Source organism: Acromyrmex echinatior, chromosome 3 (genome assembly GCF_024713525.1).
Source record: "Acromyrmex echinatior isolate Ae372 chromosome 3, ASM2471352v2, whole genome shotgun sequence".
In the NCBI taxonomy this organism is placed as follows: Eukaryota; Metazoa; Arthropoda; class Insecta; order Hymenoptera; family Formicidae; genus Acromyrmex; species Acromyrmex echinatior.
In genome coordinates this window covers 9,629,971-9,652,381 of record NC_141854.1, presented here as the reverse complement: position 1 = coordinate 9,652,381, position 22,411 = coordinate 9,629,971, and the positions used below count along the sequence as shown (strand labels likewise).

The window sequence follows — 22,411 nt, the reverse complement described above, 5'->3', positions numbered from 1 at the left end:
TTCCGCTTTTGTCGCACACTAAGCGGCGTTGTGACAATATAATCGCCACATGAGTATTATACTAAACATCTTCCGTGACAGTTTATGTTTTCGTGAAAGTCAACGCGATGCCAGAAGTCTCTCAAGACGGTTATATATCGTTACGGAAAGTTTATGAGACCTCGATTGTCGTTCGACGGTTCATTGATATAATTCCTTTCCGCGATTAACTCGAAACCACCGGTTGAATCGATCGGTTTGCAACACGTGAGAAGAGACCCCGATCACGATTCAAAGGACATCCGCTTACAAACACGCTCTGAACGAATGCATGGGAAAGTGGTACTTGAACATCGAGAGACCTCCAGACTAATTTATGTTAATTCGCAGTGGTGAGAGAAAAAAAATCAGCGAACGTTCGACGGGGAAACAGAATAAAAAAAACTTAAGCGCTGCGGTCTGATTTTCTGTTCTACTTTCCAGATATATTAATGCAATAAAAGCATTATAAAAGTCCACGTTGAGTTTATCATGAACAAACACGCGCGCATACCGAATACGCATGCGTATCTCAAATCCGACAGTATTGATTCTTTCCGTACGATAACGGAGAAGATTGATAGCGATCCAATGGGAATGTTGGTGGTCCTTCTCTTGACAAGAGAGCGCATAAGGAGTAAGCATAAGTTACTATTCTGCTTACTTTCACCTAGTTTCACCGTCTAATGCAGAAATCGCATCACAAATTTGTACTGATTTTTCCGACGGAGAGGCCTTCTTATAGTTGCATAGATTTCCTGGACCGACGTGCTTTTTCCTTGCCAACGCATTCCGTCGTTCATGCGGATATGTTTGTCGCGTATGTCTCTCTACTTCCGGCCGATATTTTTATTTCTTTTGTTGTCCCGTAACCGTCCAAAGTCTTACGTTTCTTTCGAAAATAAAAGATATAAAGATATAATTTCTGATTCTTTAGTTTCTTTATTATTAATAATCAAAATTGTTACTGTTTTAAAAATTTTTAGTTTAAAAGATGAAAGAAAATTAGAAATTTTTTAAGAAGGGAAGTGGAGCGATCAATATAAAACTCAAAATTTCTGAATACTCTTTAAAATTTTTTCTCTCATTCTTAAAGATTGAAAGTTTTTTTTGGAAATCAATTTTTACTTTTTAAAGTGAGATTCCATTCCGAAGAATTTAGAGAATATATATTTACAAAATTAAAAAAAGGAAACAAATCGTATATAGGGGAGACCGGAGTCAGTTGAATATAGGAGTAAGTAGAATAATCGAGGTTACATTAAAAACAAAACACGCGAGACATGCGTAAACGTGCACGCAGCAATGACTGCCGCTAAGTCTGCTGTAACATCTTATTGCGAACACATCTATGATAGAAGTTATGCCACAATTTTAAAAAATCGTATACCTAAGTAAATATTTTTATTCTTAAAGTTTTTGTTTTATCGTATATGATTGTCTGAAATATTTGATTTCTACTTAGATAGTAAGTGTAGTTCTTACTTAATAAAGTCCAACAGATTTTTTTTGTTTATGTCTTTGTTCGTATATTGTTAATGTTTTTAAAAAATGAACGGATGGGGATAGTAGACTAATCACAGCATGGAACTGTATGACATTTAGTGACGACTATTATAGTACTTATTCAAAATTTTATTTCTTTAAAGAAATTTTCCTCAGTGGTAAATGTTATAAGTTTAGTTCCCTCAATGTCCAATCTCGAAAACTAGGCTTATTCGACGTGTTTTTGCACGAAATGAACAAATTTTACAAAAAAAAAAGTATTGTTTTGTCCTGCGAAGCGAATGTCTGTGTTTAAAATATATTTTTATAAAAGTTTTATTAATATGTAGCCAAAGATGTAGCTTAAAATACATTAATCTTTATTTTAATAATCTTAGTCGAATTACCTCGATCCCGGAGCTAGTTGAATCAAAGGGAATATGCATTAAAATAATTCATTTTTTTTCATATTAGTTATTAGTTTTCCTCTTATTATTAAAATATTATTAGGTAGTCAAATGTATGTAGTAATTGGTGTAGAATTCATTTTTTCGATAAGTCTCTTAATTTCGTCTATAAAAATTCGAAACTGAAAAATGAGTCTATTAGCTCCGGTCTCCCCTATGCGTATAATAATCGAACATTCCATGTCAAATCGAACACCAAAAAAAAATCAACATTTAAAATTTTTTTGAAAATTTTCACATACTTTCTACACATAAAAAAATGAAACTCGTGTTTGGGAAAACAAATTTTTTAAATATTTTCACAAAGTTATGCTTGCCTTTGAGTTTCAAGAATTGACGAAAAACGTGGCTCGGGTGTATATTCAAATGATTGTACCGTCGAAACGATAAGTCGAACGAAAAAAATTGCAAGAGCTGTTAAAGATTATAAATTGTTCTATTATTTTATAAATTGTTTTATTTATTTTTAAATACACATTTGTTTTTAATAAATATTTTTTTTATCATTTATCACTTTTAAATGCATTTTTAGTCATCAACTTTATAGTATCAACTTACAGTTTCAAAAAATAATTCATCATATTCGCTCTTCAACTCTGAAGTAATCCTGAAAATTTCAAAATAAAACTCTTGAATGGATTATATAGATAATAAATTCTCTAAGATTAACCATGCGGCGCGACGGTGTTCCAAGAGCTTAAGCGGCAGACGTGACGACAGTGGATGCTTTGTGCGCCGCCGAGACAACATTGTGTAAGATTATAACAGCTTATAGGTGCGTTCGGCAATGTAAATCTGAGATGCGAGCTAGCAGATGGCGAGCTTGATTACGTGATCTTCGAATAATCCGAGTGCCAAGAATTAATTCCAAACAGAGCTGTTCCTAAAGAATAGATTATAAAATGAAATCAATTATTTGTTTTTATGAATAAATATCTATTAATTGAAAATTTTTTTCGCTTTACTAGAAACTGATAATAGTCTTATATACTAAAAATAGATCATTACACATGAATATGGCAGATTCAATGCAAGGTGTGTTTTCTTAAAAGAAAATACTACATTGCAAAATAAATTTTTGCAATTTATAAGTTATATCACTTGATTTATATTCGTTACAGCCTTTAATATATTATAAAGAGGAAAAGAATTAAAAACTTACTTTCCTCTAATGTACTCAATTTCTATATAATATCATTATCATAAATATACAGGTTATGAATTTAATTTAGGCGCAAAAATCTGCATTAGTTCTGCTCGATCTTTGAATCCGGAATGGATCGAGCAGCTCGATTGGCTCTAGAAATGTCGAACGCAGATGAGATGACATGTAGCAGAAAGATGCGAGTTGCCGAACGATTTTCAAGGTAAAAGAGCAAACGGACGCCTCCGATTTGTAATGTCGAACGCACCTTATATAGGAGAACTTTGGAATGCTCATGTATGATCATATATAATGTCGACGACGGCAGATGCTTTGTGCGCCGTCGAGATAACCTTGCGTAAGATTATAACAGCTTAAATAGAGGAGAGTTATGGAATGCTCATATATGATCAAATACGATGTCTAATTATTCGTTGTCTCGCGAATAATTTGACATCATATGATCATATATGAGCATTCCAAAATGCCTATATAAGCTGTTACACAAGGTTGTCTCGCGAATAGTTGACAGATTGATCTTAAGGAATTTATTACCTACACAATCCATTCGAGTTTCATTTTGAAATTTTCAAGCTTACTTCAGAATTTAAGAGCGAATATAATGAATTATTTTTTGAAACTGCAAGTTGATGAGTTGATAACTAAAAATACGTTTAAAAAATTTTTCCCCGAAACTCCTGTCTCATTTTTGTGTCTCATTTTTTAATGTCTAAAATACGTCTGCAAAATTTTGAAAGGAATTCGATTTTTTTTTCTTATCAAAAAAATGCCCGGTTTGACGTGAGCGAGACAGCTGCGTTCGAATATTGACTTGCTTACGCGCGAGCCGTTGATATACCAAGAAAGCAAAAAAAAAAAAGCTGATAAAATATGCTGTCCACTTAATTGAATCGAGCGTTTCGCGATAGTTTCGCAATACGTATGGAAAATCGCACGAACAGTCTTGATAGATGAAAAACCGGTCGCGATTGCACGAGCCTGGAGACGAGCGCGCGATAATTGCCTCCTTATCTTTTTCTTAAGTCGTCTCTCGTCTCCATTTTGTATTCCGAGAGATCATTGCTCTTGACCAGTATCTCGATAATGAGACATCTGCGAAGAGTATATATCTAAATACACATATAGGCGCAACAGCTATTCCTGTACATTTCCTGCTAACGTTCAATTCTACATCAAGATGTCCTAGAAACTGCAATATTCAATAGTTTTTGATAGGAATTAATCTTTCGATAAGATAGACTTTGTCATAGTGATTTTTCATATTTTCTTAATTCTCAATTTACTGTATTTATAGGAATTAAAGAATATTGAGAACTTTGAATCTTGAATTTCTATCATGAAAAAGGGAAAATAATAAAATCTCATTAATTAAAATTTAACGATATATATTAGGTGTTGGAATTAATTCGTAGCGTTTTTTAATGAAAGAATGTTATTTATTTCACATGAGCATTAAAAAATACATTAATGAAAGTACTTCCCATCACTTGTAAAACGCTACGAATTAATTCCAACACCTAATATATTTTACATATTTATATGAATAGCGTGAGAGAACTTAATTTTTATATTAAAAAGTTTTAATGGTCCCATTTTTCAATGGCTCCCATTTTTCAATGTTGAATAATTGCAAAACTAACGAAAAATCGACTTTTATATATATATATATATATATATATAGAGTTCTATTAAAAAGAGTTGTTAATGTACACAACTTAAAATATAAGCCGACATTTGAAAAGTTAAAATTTTGTCACGAATCGGAACGAACGTTATCAAAGTAAACAAAAGAAGTCACGAATTCGCAGAGCGAATGGTAGTTCATGTGCCGGAGGAATCCATTCATTACAAGCGGAAAACTGGTCGTGCTTTCGCGCGCGCAGATGTGTTATTTTTAGAACAGTGGAATGGAAGAATGAGCGAGCGAGCGAGCGAGCGAACACAGCGCGTGAGAATACTGGTTTCGCGCGCGGTCGAGAGTCCGACCCGCGTTTGCTTCATCATCGCCGTCATGCGCGTATATTTATATTGCATGGAAAAAAATGGGCGGGTGTGTAACGTAATATTGCACAAACAGGATCAATTAATATTTATGTGTATCAACGAGCGAGTAAGCGAGACCGTGCCGTATCAAGAATAAAAATCGGACATGGCAAACAAACGGTTAAAAGGGAACCTGTTAGATAAATGCGTCATCGGTCTATTTTGTTCTGGTATTAGACAGTGCTCGGCTCCGACGAGCATCCATGGCACGCACCAGGATACACGTTCCTATTCCGAATCCTTATAGCCGTACTCGTCTATTTTTACACTCGTTCGATGTATTTATAGCCGATATCAACCTCGTGTCTTGCGCGATGTTTTCTTGGAACGTTATTATCTTTTTCTCGGGAAGTCACGATATGCAATTGCCTCGAGGTAAGGAGCAAAAATTATGAGCCTAAGTTGCAATTCATTGGAAGAGAATAGATTGAAAATCATGCAGATAGAAAATCAGCCATACATAAATAAAAATGAAAAATGCCATTATGGTATGTCGTAATGGTTGATTCATCAATACACCTTTTCGCGATCAACAATTTTATTGGCGAAACTATATAATGAATAGCTAGGTAGAACACGAACGTCGATATGTTTGTCGAAGAATCAATGCAAGGTTAAACTGGATTCCATGTCGTCATCACTTCCGCATTCACAATAATGAGAGTCCAGCTGTCACATTTCTCGCCAAGAATAACATTGAGTAAAATATACTATATATATATATACTACGTATATTGCATATTTTACTACGTATATTATTTTACTATATATATATATATATATATATATAGAGTAAAATAGTAATAATACGTAGTAAAATATGCAATATATGTAGTAAAACATATGAATCAAATATTCTTGTAAAGTAACAAGCACGTACAACGATTTGCGCATAGCTTGATTTTGCGGGATGATCTTAATTAGTTGATTGCGTCTCATCTCGAGTGTTTTATAAAATCTTTAGAACAACTCGAGATGCCTTTCGGAGTTACAGCGTAAAGTGCGTGTGATTTTAACGAGACAGTTCGCTCGCAATTGCTTTAATTTGTCGTCGACGAAGCTCGTCCCAACGTAGCATTAAGTCCAATGCTTTAAATATAATTTTAAGCGTCGCTAATAACTGGCTAACTTATATTATTAATAGACGCAATGCAATTAATTTATCAACGCAGTTACATTGAATAAAATTATCGCGCGTTTCGATTATAAAATACGTCTCTGCTAAAAGAAAAATCATCCAAACAAAAAAGGAAGTATTAGAAATCCAGATATAATGAGTATATGAGAATATTTCGTTCCGATTTATTGAAATGGCAATACTGTAATAATGAACAAAAAATAATATTATAATTAATATTTCAATAAGATTGAAAACAAGATCGTTTATGTTAAATAACATTATTTTAAATATCAAGCCACTACGGTCTGAATGTTAAGATGTTGAACTACATATATTAGGTGTTGGAATTAATTCGTAGCGTTTTACAAGTGATGGGAAGTACTTTTATTAATGTATTTTTTAATGCTCATGTGAAATAAATAACATTCTTTCATTAAAAACGCTACGAATTAATTCCAACACCTAATATATATATATATATATATATATTCATATAAATGAATTAATTTCAGAAATGATAATTGTTGATATGTAAAAAACTGTAATAAACTTATTGCAAAAAATATTGTCTCGCAATAAGTTTATTACAATTTTTTAAGATTAATTTGCGAAATTTGGAAAGATTATTAATATTTCAGATTAATTGCATTGAAAGTCCGATAACCATATCGGCACGCAATTATCATTTCGAAATTAATTCATTTATATGAATATATTAGGTGTTGGAATTAATTCGTAGCGTTTTACAAGTGATGGGAAGTACTTTCATTAATGTATTTTTTAATGCTCATGTGAAATAAATAACATTCTTTCATTAAAAAACGCTACGAATTAATTCCAACACCTAATATATAATAGTTCAACATCTTAACATTCAGACCGTAATGGCGCTTCATATTTAAATTAATATTTCATTTCATACTCCTCAAATCGATATAAGAGAATGTCATCGTTACATATTTAAATATTTCATTCAGATAAATATTTCTATATAATTGCTTTTTTATTATGAATAAATCATCCGAACAGTAACAATATATGTAGCATAAATATACATTTTTTTTAAATCTGTGACACATCATACGAAGCTGTTCAAACTGTCAAATATTTTTTTAATTATTGTAATAACATTCTGATGATCTTTTCACAATATTAATTCAAATGATATTTGTGTGTTTAAAAAAATGTTAAAAATTAGTTTTATTTTGCATAAAAGAAAATAATTTTATCTACCTTTGAAATTAAATTTCTAAAATGCGTAAATGATTTTAATATGGTTTTGATATGATTGTTTTGATATACAAATATACAGAGTTATTTAAGTAAGACGCTGTAAAATTATATTTATTTTGATTAGATATTGTTAAAGAATACAAAATTTATGTTCTCTCAATAAATATGTTAACTCCAATAATGTTTTAACCTCTAATAATCTTGTTATCAAGGTTTTATTGAAAATTTTCTCACAAATTGAATTTTATAATTTAATGAAATTTTATCAATTTTCAATAATCTAAGTAAAATTAATAAAGATTAATTATACAAAACCTATAAGAATATAAATACTGAAAATAAATTCCTTCTCCTCCTGCCCTTCGAAAGGAAAATATCCAAATTTTCCCTACAGTATTTTTATTTAAAATTTTGAAAAATATTTAGAGATAATCATCTCTCTCGGAATCGGAAATATAGAGAAATATGAAGGACACCTTAATTATCTGCTATTTTAATTTAAAACGAGACGATATTTCGACGAAACGAAAATACATGTCAATACGTGTCAATTATACAGAATTTTTTATGTAAAGGGTGTTTTTTTAAGCCCGATAGAACTTGAAATTGTAAAAAATAAAACAAAAAATTAAATTAAACAGCCGCGGTGGCCATACGCCCGAAATCATTTTTAAATGTTAATGCCATGCATTGATCTTTCGACTAAAAAAAATTTTTTGATTATAATTTAATTTTTGTGTTAGTTTTTACAATTTTAAGTTCTATCGGGCTTAAAAAAACACCCTTTATATTGCATTTCATATTGCACATTCACGTATTGGAATTGATATGCTTTTTGTGGATCAACTTATAATGTGACACGCAGTGAATAATAAAAAAAATTCTAACGACACTGTTTAACGGTTGCAAAGAGACGTGGTGTTACAGATTCTTAGGAAAGGCCTGGCTGCGTCAGATCGGAGCAATGCCGACGCAGCGCGAGCCAGGTAAGCGTCCGCACGAGTGTATCACGCAGCAGACTACGCTATAAATAGACCGCGAAGGTCAGAAGAATCAGCAGTTTTCATGCAAATGCGCTGTCGATACAATATATACTTCTTTCGCGCTGCGAATCATCCAATGATTCGAACTGTCCTGATTATAAAAATTTATCATTCATAACGCACATTTTTCGTAGCGAGATAATTGCTCGCAAATTTCGCAGATTTTCATCATTTACGTCGTTATCGAGATGTCACTCAATTATCGAGTAAACAGTAAAGATTGAATACTTAGGCGATACAGCACTACAACAGCGTTACTGTACAATGGTGTAAAATAAATTCAATTCGTAGATAAATAGTCGTCGTTTTGCGAGACGTCATACGAGGCTGCGATCAATAAAGTATTCCATCCGTGCACTAACGCGGCGTCGTATGCACATACCTATGTAAATCCCGTTATTTGTCGAAATATTTCTACCGGTCCGTTCGCGTATCTCTGCATATATACGCCTTATTTATAAGAGATGAGAGGCTGATGCATATAGGCAAACATTCTATATAGGCACGTAACAATACAGAATCGGGATTAGACATCTCGACACTTGAGGCAAAAACATAACGTTCCCTTAGTAATGAAAAAATATGTATTTAAAGCGTGTAAGATATAAAAATAATATTAATTGATATTAATTTAATAGGAACACAATCGCATGTACAAGTATACATTATATAAACGTGTACATGTAATAACAAACAAAATATATATACTAAAATATATATATTATATTACTAAAGTCACAATAAAATCAAAATGTATACGTATAGTAATATTGTGTATATTTATACACGGAGAGAATTTTTCCTTAATTTATCCTGAAAATATGATAGTCGTGGGACAGCATTGTATTTCGAAGAATTTTATGTAAATCTCTTTTTCTCTAGTTCTTAAGAACTTTTCAAGAAAATGATAAAGTTACTGATGGAAAAATTTTACGTAAGAGAAACGTAAAATAATTTCCAAATATTATTATAAGATTGCGTAATGTAATATAACAGACTCAATTGTTTCTGGAAATACATTTTTATAACACGCGTCGCGCGCGCTCACATTTATTTATACTTTCAATATGACAATCATCTATTTCATTAACATGGGCGTGCCAGGAAGTGAAACAAACTAAGAATATTAACTTGTGTTATAAAGCAGCAATTACAACTGATTCCGTGACATAAAAATTACAGAATTATTTTTTAGGTATCGATTCAAAGTCAGACAAAGAATGACAAAAAATACAAAACTATTTTCGTATTAGAAAAGAAATTCTCGTATTACAATTAATTTCAAAAATGTTTATTGTGCTTCAATGTAGAACATATCAGATAAGCTTTCCGAATGACTGAAGGAATACATTTAATTATTAAAAATAATGACACGAAAAAATAATGATATGAATTGAACCTAAAACAGAACATACGACATAAATGCTGAGAAATAATTACTATATTTCGGGATGGAGTGCACGTGGAAGTAATTAAATACGTGAGTCATATGGCGATTCGAAGTCCAATTACTTAGACATAAATAAAAAAAAATATCAATTAGTTAAATTACTTATTTTTGGCGAACATTCTACAATGTCTAGGAATACGTCGACATATTAAAATACGATATCTGTTAAATCATATTTATAATGATCTATGCAAAATATATTCAGAATGCAATTAACGCTTATGCGTACAATTTACATATAAAGAATTTCAGAAACAAAAGCGCACATTGTCGATAAAACGTGTATTTCACAGCTCATTACAGCTAAGTTAATTATTGATTTCAGCTTGATACAGACATTTTTCACATATTTTTTCCTTTTTAATCTGGAACTGAATTTTCAATCAGATTCTGTTAAATATCTCCTCTTCACTTAATTGACTTGCAAATGACATAGCGGGAGTATAAATAATCTCTATTATTACGTATTTTTGCATAAAAGTCCATAATGATTAATAAATCTTTATTACTGGTCAAGAAAAATATTAGCATACCCTAATGATTAATAATTCTTTATTACTGTCAAGAGAAATGTTAGCAAACCCTAACGAGAGAATTAGATCTCCACGAGCTTTCCTAATCTTCTTTCCGTCTCACTTTTGACGCACGATATTCAATCCATTTAATAAATAGATCTTGAATTAGGACAACATGTACGCGATACTCCAATTTACTTCGCGGCTCGTTATATCGGCAATAATTACCTTAATAATCTAAAGGGCTATCAATTCTTGTCAGACCTGCTCGATTTTAGAAACGTCGCATGAGCCTTAATTGCGTTCTGAATATATCATTTTGAACACAGGCCATTATAAATATGATAGATATTGTATTTCAATGTGTTAACGTATTCCTTGACATTGTAGAACATGTTCGTCAAAAATAGGTAATTTGACTAATCGACATTTTTTGTTTTGTTTTATCGATGTCTTAAGTAATTGGACTTCGGATCGTCATATGACTCACATATAAAGTTGTCTGCTAATTCTTGCAGTCAGAATAAGCTGCGAAAATTAATATTATCTGTACACGGAAAGAATTTTCTCTTAAAATTTATCCTGAAAATATGGTAGTTGTGGTACAATATTTTAAAGATTTTTTACCATGCTCTTCAGTAAAATTAATCAAACTTATATTTTAACTTTTATACTTTATTGTAATTTTATTAGTAATAAAATTGAAAGAATAACATTTAAGAATAGTTCTTGGTGCTATTGCATGTAAGATTGTAGCGTATATATTAAAAATAAATAAATGTTAATATGGCTCGTATTTGCAATGCAATATATATAGATAAGGCTGACAACAAGCAAATATGTATAACATGAGTCATACGTCAGGCAAACAAAAAGCCAATTAAAAATGATGATCAAATAACATCGATGTAACTTAAGACTTTTCACCGCCTATCATAGGTATTTAGATTGATGTCAGAAGTAAGAAAACACAATGAAAATTTCTGCAAAATATATGAAAACAGAAATATTTTTCAATAAAATAATATTTCTAATTGATAGAATAGACTTGTAAAATATATCAAAAACTATCTTTTTGTTTTGGAGAAGAATTAAATCGTATTTAAATTTCTATACTGAATATAAAAAGAAACTCTCGAAAATAAGTATTTTTCATGAAACTTTCTGTGAAATATCGAGTTTTTGTTTTTGGAAGTTTTTTCTCACGTAATCATGCTCATGTTGGCATTCTAGCTTAATGTCAAAGTCGGATGTTTAGATCAAATCGAAATAATAACTCTAGCATCTTAATTTATTTTTTGGATAAAGTTTAATTAAAATATATATATAGATATATATTATTCCAACATTTGACTTTGATCGTAACAAACTTTTCTCGATACTCGACTGATTTATTCATATAAACGGTCTTGTTTCCAATCTTATTACAAATTATTTACAAAAATCATTTGCAAGAATCGTTCCAAAAGATAAGAAAAGACTTGAAAGAATCCTACATATATTTTACACATATATACGTTTTGTTTTCTTTTTTTAATTTTGTAAATATATATTCTCTAAATTCTTTGGAATGGAATCTCACTTTAAAGAGTAAGAATTGATCCCCATTTTGGAAAAAACTTTCAATCTTTAAGAATAAGAGAATTATTCTAAAAAGTTTTAAAGAGTATTTTAGAAATTTTGAGTTTTATATTGATCGCTCCACTTCCCTTCTTAAAAAATTTCTAATTTTCCTTTACCTTTTGAATTAAAAATTTGAAGTAACAATTTTGATTGTTAATAATAACCAAGAAACTAAAGAATCAGAAATTGTATCTTTCATTCCGTTCTGGGAAATGTAAGACTGGACGGTTGCGGGGCGACAAAAGAAAAAAAAAAAATAATCGACCGGAAGCAGAGGGACATACGCGACAAACATCCGCGCGGACGACGGAATGCATCGGCAAGGAAAAAGCACGTCGCTCGAAGAAATCTACGTATACTATGAGAAGAAGGCCTCTCCGTCGGAAGAATCGGTACAAAATTTGCGGTGGGATTTCTGCAATAGGCGACAGTGAAACTAGGTGAAAGTAAGCATAATAGCAGCTTACGCACTCCTTATACTTGTACTCTTTTGTCCCTCATGCGAGTACAGACTTTAATTACGTGCGGACACAAGTCGCCCGCCGCTGTGTTTGTTCGGTTTATGCGTCGTCTCGTTCGTGTATATCCAAGGATATCGTCGCGGCGTTACACGACGCACGCGGCTCACTAACTGCCTGTATTTATCGCCGGCTATATTTAGCCCGCCTATTACTTCGCCGAGCGTGACAGACTGAACGGACGAGCGAGTAAGCAAGCGAGGGCGAACGGACGAAGTGAACGAGCCGAGCCAACCTAAGATCGCCGAGAGAACCGCGATAGCGCGACAGCATCAGCAGCCAGATTTACAATAGATGTTTTGAGTCTTAAGCCGTAAGAAATTGACCGACTACAATCGAATGCGGGAAGAATAATTCATTATGATCCGTCCATTCCTTATGGCTTAAGGCTTAAAAATCTATTGTATGTCCGGAGTAACGGTTACATTCTTATGGCATTCTTATGGCTATCCCATATGTTATACTCGCTCGCGCGGATTTTTCGAATTTGGGAAAATTTCCATCTTTGTCAAGGTAACCTTACGTAGTCAATAATACTGACAGTATTATCGTGTGTGGTTAATATTGATGGATTGTCGTACTGACGAAGATCTAGATTTTGATTCTCAAACGTAATTCTTCAGTATTATTAATCCATTTCACGGTATATCATAGTGCAATAGATGTCGTAAAATTAAAAGTAATATATATTGTCCACACTGATCGTGTAGGTATAAAAATAATGATAAAAAGATTGATGTATACTGTCAGTATTACTGTGTAGGATCGTCTTCTAGGCACCGTGCGATGATCAACATCCTTTGTTACGCAGAACGCGGCATTGCGATTCGATTAGAGAATTACGATTTTCTTTCTTTCCTACACTTCACAGAAATTCCGCTGCGAGTTTGCAATATTGGAATACGTTCCTAAGTAAATATTGAAGACAGCGATAAATTTTCGTCGAATTTCAATGTTGGTTGTAAAAGGAATGCAGATTTAGCTTGAAATCGCAGCAGTAATTTAATCAAGAAAAATCATAAAAAAATATTTCTCGTCCGAATTACGCGACTTTGAAGTTAAACCTGCATTTCTCATGATCAACGTTAACATAAAAACAAGTCAAATAAATTACTTAAAAATTCGATAAATACGTGGCATTGAAAGAAACCGTTAAGGAAATATGTTTGATCTGCTCGTCAGGAGAATAAATACCTAATATCCCATCGGAAAACACAAATAACTCACGCGCGATACGGAACTTTCTAGGAAAATTCTTTTTTCAGAAAAACAACACGGACTCGTAACAGAGTCGTTCCGACGCGACATATGGAATGTTAATATCTCTAAAAGTTCTGCGGTCATGCGCCAGCGCAAGAGGGCCAGGATATTGATTATTGAGATAATAAATTACTCTCCGAATAAAGCAATCAGTGTTTTATATACTGTTGTACACGTGAAGCCGAATAGGAGTAAAAGAGAAGGAAAGCGAGAAACTTAAAAAAAAAAATAGATAGATTACACATTTTTCGATCAGGGACATCCCCGGTTAATTATCATTGTCAGTCAGCAAAGATTTTTATCAAGACTGCCACAAAAAATATATTTCGAAAAAGATCCTATTCTGAATAAGTATCATCGGGATAATCGTGATGTCTAAATTTTTTGTTCGTCTCCAACGCTACCATTTTCAAACAGCTCCCGTCTGAGGCAGCCAACATCACGCATGAACTATCGCTATTTGTCCGGCGTGAGCTATAAATAGAGGCGCTGTTGATTTATGAAGAAATGAAGGCATCGGCCTCACAATGTGTGTGGTTACGACTTACGAGTTGCGTGCGTGCGTACTGCCTCCTCCGTAATCCATGCGTGAACGTGTGAGATATGCGTGTTCCCCTCTTCCCACTACACTTAGGCTCTTATTCGTGACTACATTAATGTCACCGACGATTTTGATCAAAATATCAGAACCGGTGTTCCGCCTAAATTCAAGTCTATTAGGAAATGACAGAGCGGAGGGAGCTCGAGTAGTTTGGGCAGCCCTAATAATAATTTATATCGTATTTGATCCCAGTGGGTTTGTACCAACGTGAATAACAATGTATGTTCCCCTGTTGGTAGAGCACATAACATCAACTAATAATAGAAAATTATCCATCTCTCAAATCTCGGTGTAAATTCTCAAGGGCCGGAAATATCAACAACATTAGATAATTATCTGCCCAACATAATTATAATGACTCCACTTTCTAATAACTACAATTCACGCCACTCTAATGAATAAATTTTATTTGTTATGTTATTATTCTTCCACATTAATCTATACTCTGTTTTAATTTTTTCTCTCTTTTGCGATCCATTTTTTACAAATAATAACGTGACGAGAATCACATATTTGTCAAACGATGCTATGTATTTTGTATAGTTGACGCTTAATGAAATAAATGGCATTATAGAAAAAATAATAATTTATCGAACGTCATAAAACGGCTGTATCGGAATAGTGAAGATATCAAAATGCACAATAAACTATATGATTGTAAAGCGCGCGGTAATGCATGATAAGTGCGGCGTCAATACAATCTACAGGTGGCAATAGCCAATTGCGAATCAATAGTTGGCTGAGAGTTCTGAAGAATCATTCGCTCAACATACGGAGTCCGAGTATATACCTGTTAAATTAATTGTGCACTCGGAGAGTGAAAGAGATTTAGGAAAATTCTATTTTATTGTGTCATATTGTATCTCTTCTATTTTGGCTGTTTTTCCTACATATTTTTTGTGCGTTAATTTACTTTTTTTTAACATATCTTGTGCACGTTGTGATTTTAGATAATTAGCAATATTAAAATTATCGCGAGTGAATCCTGAGATTTCGGTGAGATTACCGTGTAATATTCATTTTCAAGAATTTTCGTGTACTTGATACTTTCTTTGTTGTTGTCATTTCGCGCAACCACATTCGCGTGCCACGTGTTTATGGCAGGGGCGTTTTTAAGGCTGCTAAAGATTCGATGTAGAGATAAAGTTAAGATTTGAACATTAGCATTAATTTAAAGCAATTCCTACATGCAGCATAGATCTGTAATATTGCAGCAAAAAATTCATAAATATTTATCACACATCGAAGAATGCAGGAACTCCCTTGGATCTTGAAACTTACGAGGGTCCATGGATTTTGGGGTCCATCGCACTAGTTGCATCGATGTTAAAAACACCCCTGGGTTTACGGACACGAATTATGCTGGGGTCCCTATATCTCGATACAGTTGAATTCGGTTATATACCTTGCGTTATTGTTTCGTGACATTTGAATATTTTGAGTGTAGAGCTGAGCGGTTCCCGTCTCGAATGAATATAGAACAGTTCAAATAAAACAGATCACGTAGAGATCACATAGGGGGAAGGTTTACAGCAAGCACATCTATTCTGATTTTTATTTTCGATCTCGCTGCATCTGCCTTGATTTTAACAGTCGCGGGAAAGTCGTGATTCCATTCTTTTGAATCGTATCTTTAAATTTTATATAATGTATAATGTCAGAGGGACGGTTGCAATTTTCATGGATCTACCGACTGTCATCGGAGCGCTTGAAGGGCGCTCTTGCGCAGAGAGGATTAGATGCCGAGGGGTATACGCCTGTTTTGTATGATCAGTTGCTCTAATATGAGTTTGATGTGTACCCGCAGATTGTGTGCTCTTGGACGGTTGCCCTTTTTAAGCGCGGACGATTCGCAGCGGAGCGTTGCATCCTTTGATTCAAATGCAACTGGGGATGGTCCGGCTTCTTGTGTCGTGAAGGGAGACGTGCCTCGCGCCCTTCGTGAGATTCGAGAGGGTCGCGTCTCTTCGCCCCCGTGTTTACCTCATGAGAAGGGTAACTTAGCAACGTTCACGTGGAATTCTGTGCGAGATAGTAGTGTAAAAAATATTCGTACAAGGATATTTTTTATTAAAAAGTTTATTTTCTTCTTTGTAGAAAATAAACATTAAGTAGCAATTTATATAACATTCTATTCTAACATAAATAAACGAGCTGTGCATGCATTCCTGATTTTAAAAGCTAAATTTCTCGACTGTACGAATACTTTTTAAGCATCCAAACAATACAATTTTTGATTTTCGCTTATTTTTCAGATGATATATTTTCTATAATTAATACATATCTTTTTGATATATATAATTTTAGAAACATACAGTCTATTTTATTCTTTATAAATAAATTGTTAATTTCTCAACAAGAAATGATAATCAATTAAACATCGAATCGACATCAAATTGTTGAAATCATCGTATCGATTCTACATCAATTCTATGACTCATTTCTCGCAATATTTACTTTTTAAAAATAAAGTTTTTTTAAAAAATATTTTCTCTGTACGAATACTTTTTGTACGTATGGAGTCTTTGCAATCGTTACATAGTTGGGTTACAGAGAGAGCAGACCAAAAACAAGTTATTATTATAACCTTCGAAGGAGAGATTGCGTTTATGAGATTGGAGACCTAATATTGAGGCGACAACATAGCTTATCGTCGACAGCACAGAGCATTGCCGCGAAACTGTCGCCGAAATTTCATGGTCCTTTTCGAGTCAACCGAGTTCTGTCGCGAGCAGTGTATGAACTCAATAACTTAGATAACACCTCTTTAGAAAAGTTTATATTAAAGATTTAAAGTCCTATCATGCTTAAGAGTGAACCACCACTCTCACTTCTAGTTTCTTTGACCAGTTACTCGTTGGATATCATAAACTGGCAGGATATCGAAGATGGTGGAAGCGCTCCTCCAACTATTTATACAATATCAGGATCTCATCAAATGGGTCCACGAAGAGTACCCCAGGTTCTGGCAAGAATTACATGATGTGGACAAAGTTATGAAGTACCACGACTATACTACGCGCGGAGCGATCATAAGAAACTGGTTCGCCTTACGGAATGCCACGACTCAAACTACTTGGTTGTTGAACGTGCCAGGAACGGGCCAGAAACATGATGCGTGGACCCAGACTGAAGCCTCCGATTGGCAAGAGAAGCTCGATCGCGCCGAAATGCTAAAGATGGTGAGGGTGTTGAACCGAGGTCGCAGCCGTGTGAATTTGCCGCCCTAATTTTCGCAGGAATGGAATTGGACATGTTCTCTAAATTCCTACCAAGCCCATCACCGGAGCGGTTCCACGACTTACCGGTGGGCCGTAGCAAGCGGATCTGATCGGAGCACTTCCAACCTGGCGAGGATGGCAATCAGAAACGACCAAAACGCCACCTATCCGACGGACTCTTTACATTTATCTGCCAGACCTCGTATTCCAAGCAGATCATCCCCGATACGACGGGATATCAAAAGCAGCATCAATAGATGAGTGCTGCAACTGCAGTAGCCCCCAGCATCGTTATTCAGCATGCACTCAATCTCGAAGGGCGGAATTTTGTTTTAGACGCGGGCAAAAAGGAGTCACACTGAAAATCTGCCCCCAGTACCGCGAATAATGGAGAGAGCTCATACTATCCCATGAAAGGATATTATCTTAGTCGACAGGGATAGGGGTTGTCAGAGTTGGGGGGCAGTGTTGCAAGATTCGTGGGACAAACGAATCTTGCATCACGCATGCGCGCTAGCTCTACAATAAACTAGTCACTATAATATATATTTAATTAAAAGTTCATGTTGTATAAGTGATTTTGTAAGAATATATTAGTGTAGATGGAAAAATATTATATACAATGGTAAGACTGTATTATGTACGAAATTTCGTATAATTACAAGACATTGCAGCAATTTCCAATTTTATATATATATATTGGACGAAAAGGAGAGAAAATCATTAGGTAGAGATGGAATATTGATGAGGGGAAACTATTTTTTAATTAGGCATAAAAATCGGGAAATCGCAAAGTATCACTTTGTTTAATTCTGACATTAAGAAGCAAGAGTCATAGTTTCCCCCTCTTCAATATTCTATCCCCACCTAGTAATTTCCCTCTCCTTTTCCTCCAATATAAATACTGTCAGAAATTGTTGACAATGTTACTGTAATTACACGAAATTTCGTACATAACAATCTTACAATTGTATATAATATTTTTCCATCTATGCTAATATTCTTTTTAACAAAATAGCATCACATTATTATATTATATTGATAGTTGTGAAAACACAGGTAAGTTTTTATAATTAAGTATATTTATAATTAACTTATTAATTGAATGATAATAACTTATAGATATTTGTTTTATTGAAATTTGATAATTCCGTATTTTACAATAAACTAGTCACTATACAAGTTATCAAGAATAAATTCTTAATTTCACTGTAAAAGAGATTATGAAGACAGGATTTTAATTTCAAAGGCACAGAGTAAATCACATCAATTGTAACGCACATTTCGATTTCTAACACCCAAATTCCTCATCTAATACTTGCTTTAAGAAGTCGTAAGCCGTAAGCTATAAAAAATTGTGCACACTAATCTCAGTGGATTATTTTTCTCATATTCAACTGTGATTAGTCAATTTCTTAAGGCTTATTGCTTATGGCCTCTTAAAACAAGGTTGATGGCATAATAAATTAATATACAGCACGGATTAAGTAAATATACTGATGTTCTATATATAGATACGTCCATCGATGGTGAATATAAATTCTGCCTAAATATAATTTCTGTAGTTTTAAATATCAACGACCTTGATAAAAAAAAAACAAAAAAAATGAACTCGTGTACTCACTGGTAGGTATAGAAATATAAAACAAAATGAGGAGATTACTATGAAGAGAAATAACAGTTATAGACTCTTATTTATCATTTTTTATTTTTTCAATTTTTCTTTTAATTATCTGTTAACCGAAATAGATATTTCCTTTTGCCATTTCACTTCGAGAAATCTATTTTTTTATAAACGATCACTTGAAATGACTCTATACTTCAATTAAAAATCACTATTATATAACACACAAATAAGAAGGAGCATACAGCCACATACGCAAATTGTTTTTCGCACAAGTTATATAATTAAAATTAATTACATGTTTCGGTCAAGTCGTGACTATCAGTATAATTACAGTATAATTAAGAGAATGTAAATGTTAAATACTAAATTAGCACATTAGAATGTCAATACAAAATTCCAAAAATTAATCCTGTCTTCATAATTTCTTTTGAGTGAAAATAAGAATTTATTCTTGATAAATTGTATGTTAAAACACGGGATCATCAGATTCTAATAAAACAAATTTCTATAAGTTATTATCATTCAATTAATAAATTAAGTGTACTTAATTTATTAATTATAAAAACTTACCAGTTTTTACAATTATCAATGTAATACAATAATGCGATGCTATTTCGTTAAAAGACTATTATCGTAGATGGAAAAATATTATATACAATGGTAAGATTGTTATGTACGAAATTTCGTGTAATTACAGTGACATTGTCAGCAATTTCCGAGACAGTATTTATATATATTGGAAGAAAAGAAAAAGAAAATCACTATGTGGGGGAGAAGGGGAGGGAATATTGATGAGGGGAAACTATTCTTTAATTATAGGTATAAAAATATTGGGAAATCGCAAAGTATCACTTTATTTGTTTAATATCCTGACTCTTGCTTCTTAATGTCAGGATTAAACAAACAAAGTGATACTTTGCGATTTCCCGATATTTGATTTAGTCAAGATTTAATGATAGTTAAAATTTAAAGTTTTGTTTTTCATCGCTGAGGATGGTCCCAATATAGAGAGGATCGGAAACGTTCGAATACATAATATTGTATTATGATTAATTGCATTATGAATATATGAATATTTAATTAATTAATACTAATAATTTGAATTTTATACATCAATTACTACGTTAACTCTTATTGTGAATTTTTCTTATTTTATTATTTTAATTAAACGAAGAACATTAAGTAATAACATATAAAATTGAACCTTTCAGAACGTACATGTCCTTCTTTAGCATTGAATAAAAAGATCGATATCAAAAAATTAATATTACGTATGGGGTTCGTTGTAATGATGTACATTTCAAATAGTTGCAACGGAAAAGATATGTCCTTAACGAATTTTTTCGATCAATTTTTTAATCGAAAAATATCATGGATTAAACGATTCTATATTATATACAATTTTAGCGTTAAGGGCGCTCCGCGGGTGGATTCATGATAATCGCGCACCTCGACTGTATATATATATATATATATATACAGGGTTGGCCATATTCGACGAAAAGATGTTTTTTTTTCAATCATGGGAAAAAAACACATTTTTTGCTGTTCATTTTAAAAATCATTTAATAGGGTTCAAGGTCTTTCCGTCGAATATAGCCAACCCTGTGTGTATATATATATATATATATATATATATATCGTGGACTAATTGCATAACCGAAGTTCCATGGGAACCGGATCCATGGGAAATTATATTATAATGTAAACTCTAGTATTATCATGCCTACACGACTCACCTCTGCGCCCAACGTCAAAAAATCCGTGTCATCAATTGTCAGCCGTCTCGCCATCGCCTGCGAATTCGCTAGCTGCATTCGTTGTCGCTCCATTGCCTGTCTTTCTAATTCCAGCTGTTCATCCGCTGCTGTTCCGTCGTCTGCTATCGTCTCTTGCATGTTGCACCACCGATTTGTTCAAATTCAATTCAACCGGACACTTTAGCACGTTAACACCCGTATAAAGGAAATGTAAAATTTTCTTATCCGCGATCAACGTCGGGATCAACAATTTTAACGTTACGTCTGCGTGCGTCTCTAATTCAACGAGCATGAGTCGGCTGTGTTAAATTGGATAGTTAATCAGATGGAAGATGATCTCCGTGTAACAATTCGGACACACATTCGGAATATCACATCTTTATTATTTTCCGCGCAGAGTACAAAAATGACTGCTCTATACGAGAACTGGCAAACAAGTGTCTTTATTTCTTGACCTTACGATCCCGTGTTTGGTTGTTTGCATTTCTCGAACCTTCTCTGTATGCAAAATATTGTTCCTTGCTGTGACTTTTATGTTGTTTATAAATATACATCTTTATCGTTTTAAAAGATTCCGTTAGGTATCTGTAACATCAGAAATTAAAATACCGGATTAGCCGGATTGTCGAATACGCTAATAACAGATCCGCTTACTTTGTTTGCCTTTAAATTCCCTGCTGTGTGAAGAAACAGCATAAGAAATTGGCAGATTTAGAAGTGCTATCGTCCTTCGTGACAGAAATTTCGAATATGTATGTTGATGTATAAATATTCGATGTGGGTACATTCCATTAGCTTGTCGCGAAATTGGCGGACGAAGATATCGCCACACAATAAACAATAAGCTCTTTCCTTATATACACTTAATAGGGATTAAATTTAATAGTTTTTATCAAATAAGTAAAGAAAGAGTATTTCATTGTAAATGGAAAGAGTATTTCACTTTATCAGAATCATAGAAGAATAACTTTATCAGATCATTTGTCCAATTATATCCTGATTAACTTTTATAATACAAGATATCCCAAAACAATCAGATAATTTTTTTTTTAATTACGCCATCCCTGATGAGATATATATAGTGTTTAATTTTTTAATGTACGAAATTTTGATACTTTGGCTATATATATATATATATATATATATATATATATATCAACATAAAACATAAATTTAACTTATTGTTAGTATAAATCTGTATCAAAATGATAATTAACGTTAATCTTTTCGAAAATGTTTTTGTTGACATTGCATAAAGATTT

At 33.0% G+C, this 22,411-nt stretch overlaps 1 protein-coding gene and 1 long non-coding RNA gene across 3 annotated transcripts in view; one reads left to right on the top strand and one right to left on the bottom strand.

Annotated features, from left to right (window-relative positions):
- LOC105146326 (receptor-type guanylate cyclase Gyc76C) overlaps positions 1 to 22,411 on the top strand; it is a 100,304-nt gene that overhangs the window by 54,849 nt on the left and 23,044 nt on the right. The window lies entirely within an intron of this gene.
- Positions 865 to 22,163, bottom strand: LOC147910185 (uncharacterized). Its single transcript, XR_015544551.1, has 2 exons — positions 21,129 to 22,163; positions 865 to 2,853 (listed from the first exon to the last, which is right to left on the bottom strand). It is a non-coding gene; the product is annotated as an uncharacterized LOC147910185 (long non-coding RNA).